Below are 6,000 nucleotides of genomic sequence, written 5' to 3' on the forward strand. Positions count from 1 at the left end.
CTTGAAAAGCTTCAAAGAAAACACCGACCTTACCTAACCTACTTAGTATGTTAAGATAAGCATCTTATTGCTTCGTAATTACAATTATTACCTAACCTATACCTATAATAGGTTAAGTAACAATTGCAATTACGAAGCTATAAGATGCCTATTTTAACATACTAAGTAGGTTAGGTAAGGTCGGTGTTTTCTATGAAGCTTTTCAAGGGAAACTATTATGTTTAGTATGTCACCTATGCACGCAACTAATAAGTCAATATTGACTTATTAAATTTGCGAGAACGGGTTGTATTTTTCTGACGTAGCAACTCAAGAGGACGGCTTGCATAAACACCCATCAACACAGTTGCCAAAGTTTGATTTTAGTCTCTAATTGCAAATTGTACGGAAAATGCAATTAAACCATATGTTTGTTTTTAATTTTTGTATAAAAATGACATCTTGGAACTCCCTGTAGCCTGGGCTTTAGGGTGTATAAACATACGGGACCTGTAGTATGTTTAGCAGAGATGGGCGCGTGCCGCTGGCTTGGCCTTGCTGTTGGATATCTAAATGAATATCAGGTTAGAGCGAGTTGGTCTTGGGGTGAAAAAGAGCCGAAGGCAGATAAATGGGAGTTGATTTTGGGTCATGGACAGTGGCTATAGGGGTCAGAGTTTTAGTGAATCTCAGCCCAAAGTTTATATGTACCCTATGCAGGCGATGAGTCACAATAACGTGGCTGAAGTATGTTGACCAGACCACACACTAGAACACCTATTCCTATCCATAGGGTTAGGTTAGGCTAGGTTAGGGTTAGGTTGAGTTAGGTTAGTTTAGGGTTATGGCAAGGTAAGGTTACGTTACGTTTTGTTTGGTTACGTTAATGTTCTGTATCATTGTCAAACATGTTAAATATGAAATTCAAAAACTATTTGAGTATCCCCTAGAATCTCATTTACAGAAAATCAAACTCTTCAGATCGTTTCAAAGGAAATGAGTTAAGCATAGACTTTATATATTTTAAACTAACGATTTTTAACAATGTAAAGTTATAACTTGAGAATATTCTCTGTTTAGGACAAAGGTTTACGTTTCAGTTTACAAGTAAACTATTATTGGAACCGTAATATGCTTTCAGACCATCACAAATATCTAGATAAATATCCAAGTGTTTAACCAGGACGGCTGGCTGGTCGTTAAAACCACTTTCTTTACCCTGAGAACAGCCTTAAATAAGGCGTTTAGATTGCTGAAAAGCCTGGGTAAATACTGGTTTGTAAATGGTTGTCAATTTGAAGAACATATTACCGGGTAACATAATTGAAATGGGAAATTGAAATTAAAATAATTTTATTGAGGTAAAATACACACAAAGGGATGAGGTAGGTCCAGCTATTCTCACCCCGTTCAGTACATCGTGTTAATACATACATAGATACACATCACAAACAATAAACATATTACCAAACATTCTGAGAGATAAACATATACATTTCCTCCTTTACACAAGTAGAATGGTAATTGAAATGGAGGCACTGAATTGTTTGAGACATTAGTAATTGCCTCGTGTGGGCGAATAAGCCTTTTGTAGATTCATTTATTCCTAGTTTTTTTTTAATTAATATTGGTTGAAGTCAAGTGGATATCATTAATATTGGTTGAAGTCAAGTGGATATCATTAATATTGGTTGAAGTCAAGTGGATATCATACCAGCTCACATAGATATCGGGTGAGAACTAGTGAACATAAGGTGAAGACACATGGTTATCGGGCAAGAGATTTTTTTCTCTTGCTGAGACAAAATAATGTGTATCATGCTGAGTGCAGAGAGAAATACAGTTGTTGTTGATCCTTGTGGAGCGTTGCGAGGCGTGACGAGGCTTGGCTTACGTGAGGCTATGCACCAAGTGTTCTACCTCTCTCACCCACCTATTTCCACCGCCTCACTGCTCTGAAAAACAAATTAAAAATACAAAAACAAAGCTGCAGCAGCAAGAATGCTGATTACTGTCTCAATTCTACTACCATATTCAGCTCCCGACTCAACGTTTCCTCAATCCTCATATCCCACCCAATTATTCAATTTCTTTCTAAGAAATTCTTTCTTTAATGTTTGTTAAAACTTCCGTCGGAATTTCGAGGTTATTCTGGTGTAGAATGTTGCAAATTGTCGTCGTAAACCAACAAAAAATTGACTAGCTTACCCACCTGGGGAAAAAAATGCCTGGTGTAGTGGCGCGCTGCCCGCTGATTGGCTGGTTGGTTCTGGCACACGACTCTCATTGGATAATTTGGCGGGTGTGGCGGCCGTGGTGCGTCTCAGAAGTCACCATGTAAATAAACAAACTAGAAGGAATTTAACAAGGACGGTAAGTTCGTGTGGACTGGTCTGAGACGTGAAAGACTTGGTGTATACTGGACAATAACATATATATATATATTGTTTTTGTTGCTGCCATCACTGATAAGTTTATTGTAGTAGGTTATTGTGCACCCCATACTCATCCTGTGAGTGGGAGTTATTGGTCACCCCATACTCATCCTGTGAGTGGGAGTTATTGTGCACCCCATACTCATCCTGTGAGTGGGAGTTATTGTACACCCCATACTCATCCTGTGAGTGGTAGTTATTGTGCACCCCATACTCATCCTGTGAGTGGGAGTTATTGTGCACCCCATACTCATCCTGTGAGAGGTAGTTATTGTGCACCCCATACTCATCCTGTGAGTGGTAGTTATTGTGCACCCCATACTCATCCTGTGAGTGGGAGTTATTGTGCACCCCATACTCATCCTGTGAGTGGGAGTTATTGTACACCCCATACTCATCCTGTGAGTGGTAGTTATTGTACACCCCATACTCATCCTGTGAGTGGGAGTTATTGTACACCCCATACTCATCCTGTGAGTGGGAGTTATTGTGCACCCCATACTTATCCTGTGAGTGCACAGGATACACCCCATACTCATACTTGTACACCCCATACTCATCCTGTGAGAGGTAGTTATTGTACATACAAAACTAGACTCCAGAAAGAGCAAAAGTTTGCAACAAGATTTGTGCCTTAATTAAGATAAGAAAAGCACGAGGACAAATCAAGGGAATTTCATCTCCAAACATTACAGAACAGAAGAAATGGATTGGATATGACCACGACATACAAGATATTGAGAGGAATAGACAAGACGGGTAACGACGTCTTTAAATTGAGAGAAAAAAAGGTCTAGATAATATATATAGTGGGAAGTTATAAACATAAATGTCTCGTTGAAATGTTAGAAACTATTGACACCTGTAAAGGTAGTCGACAAGTCGAGGAAATTAAGTCGTGGAATCCACCTCCATCCACAATTTTTAAGAGCTGATTCGCCAAGAATTCGAACACTTGGATATTTAATTTGTAACGCAAAATGCCCCTGTTACCTAGCAGTAAATAGGTACCTGGGAGTTAGACAGCTGTTATGGGCTGCTTCCTGTGTGTACTCATCTAGTTGTGCTTGCTGGGGTTGAGCTTTGGCTCTTTGGTCCCGCCTCTCAACTGTCAATCAACTGGTGTACAGATTCCTGAGCCTATTGGGCTCTATCATATCTACATTTGAAACTGTGTATGGAGTCAGCCTCCACCACATCACTGCCTAATGCATTCCATCCGTTAACTACTCTGACACTGAAAAAGCCCCTTCTAACGTCCCTGTGGCTCATGTGAGTACTCAGTTTCCACCTGTGTCCCCTTATTCGCGTCCCGCCAGTGTTGAATAGTTTATCCTTGTTTACCCGGTCGATTCCCCTGAGGATTTTGTAGGCTGTGATCATGTCTCGCCTTACTCTTCTGTCTTCCGGTACTCGAAGTCTTCCCCATACTCGTGGTGTGTGTATCGTATCGAGCGTCTTATTATGCACCCCATACCCATCCCGTGGGCGGTGGTGTAAAGGGTGCACATAATGGGTTCAGGATCTGAACCCTCTAGTTCGTTTAGCTAAGTAAATAAAAATCTTTTGACGCTAGTTACACAATTATTAATGTTATACTTGTACACATACACATACAATCACCTACACAAATACACACATCAATAATATTTTCTATCACTAGTGATTCAACAAGAGGCTCACAACAGTCACTATACAAGGCACTTTTCATCTATGGTGTGTCACAGTTACTAGTCTTGCTCCACACCCACCCAACTGGGCGGCAGCTTTACAGTCATGTGCTCCACACCCACCCAACTGGGCGGCAGCTTTACAGTCATGTCCTCTACACCCACCCAACTGGGCGGCAGCTTTACAGTCATGTGCTCCACACCCACCCAACTGGGCGGCAGCTTTACAGTCACGTGCTCCACACCCACCCAACTGGGCGACAGCTTTTAGGTGGTGAAGCAAAATGGTGTCAAATGGATTCGTCTTTCCTGTCTGATGTTGTCATTGTGCCACGCAAGTCGGGCAGGATTTCCTTTGCCTGAATTCGGCATAGTGCAGAGAGAGAGAGAGAGAGAGAGAGAGAGAGAGAGAGAGAGAGAGAGAGAGAGAGAGAGATTTACCTCAAGGTCCCCTGCCCTCACCCCTGTGGTGAGTGCGTGTGATCATGTAAATATTTGATCATGTGGGATCATTAGTAACTTTGTATAATATGAAAGTGAAGAGTTGTGGGGCCACATTCCAGCGGTGACCGTCCGTGGTCCTGGGCTAGGCTAGGCTAGGCTTCACTATCACTCACCATGAGGCTGCTGCCTTCGGGGCCTTACATCACTCTCCTACTCATCATCCATCCACCACCCAGCACAATTACTCATCTTCAGTGACTTAATTCTTCCAATGAGTGTAATACCAACAGTTACAATTACAGTACTCACATTTTAGGAACACTGTCCGCCATTTCTCAGGGTCTCGATTTATTCATGTTTAATTTCAAATTCAAAAGTTTTATTAATAAATGTGTGTACATTTATAGTTGCCTTAGTTTACACAGATTTACAGTAAGTTATTTACATATGATAAAGTTTTAACAATAACATGTCTATAATTATATACTGATACTCTAGAATTAGATTTCGAAGCTACATTGATCAGTGATTTAAAAATCATCACTACCTTTTGTACGGTCACTGATGGTCGAGTGGTTTAAGGCACCGTGTACACCAGTTGCAATGTGCTCCTGGCGGTTTGGGTTCGAGTCACTTTTGGGGTGTGGAGTTTTCAGTTGCATATATGTTTGGGGACCATTCAAGCTTGTTCACATGCATATATATATAATCAGAAAACTCTTCCCTGGGAAGGGATCGAACCCGGACAGCCAGGCTTTCCATACACCATAGCGTGTCCAGTACTATACCTGCTACACCACAACTGACTGTTAAAAGAATAGAAGATGCCAACCTAGGGCCAGATTTACGAAGCAGTTACGCAAGCACTTACAAACCTGTCGACGCACTCTTCGAATTGACAGTACGGTTTAATATCAAGTGTAATAAGTACAATTCGTGACTGCCTGGAATAGTACATAATTACACTTATTTGTGCCGTTAGATTTACCTCCCCATATATTCTCATTTTCTGTTAAAACACTCAGAATTTTAGGATGAATTTTTCAGTTAATGTTTACATACACAAGTTTTATATATAAAGAATTTCTTTTTCAGTTTTATTTAACAAGAGAGATTTTATACAAAATTTGAAAAAGTCCTGACTTACTTTATAATTTATTGAAAGATTTTAGTTTAGTTTTATTAGTTTTATAAAACTGTAATATCAATATAGCTATAGATTAAGTACTAATTGTAATTAAGAAGCAATAAAATGCTTGTCCTCATACACTAAGAAAGTTAGGTTAGGTCGTGGTTTTCTATTCAGTTTTTCAGGTAAACTCAAATATTCACAATATTTTGGTGCGATGTCTGGCGATTATTTGACAGTACGGTTTAATACTAAGTGTAATAAAATTCCTGACTACTAGGAATAGTACATAATTACACTTACTTGAGCCGTTACATTTATCTCCCTTATACGGAGGATGGGC

General features: G+C 40.1%; 1 long non-coding RNA gene across 1 annotated transcript in view; it reads left to right on the forward strand.

Annotated features, from left to right (window-relative positions):
* Positions 1-6,000, forward strand: part of LOC138354721 (uncharacterized) — a 416,665-nt gene that overhangs the window by 231,236 nt on the left and 179,429 nt on the right. The gene's annotated exons all lie outside the window — the stretch shown is intronic.

The sequence above is a fragment of the Procambarus clarkii genome, chromosome 64 (assembly GCF_040958095.1).
Source record: "Procambarus clarkii isolate CNS0578487 chromosome 64, FALCON_Pclarkii_2.0, whole genome shotgun sequence".
NCBI classification, from domain to species: Eukaryota; Metazoa; Arthropoda; class Malacostraca; order Decapoda; family Cambaridae; genus Procambarus; species Procambarus clarkii.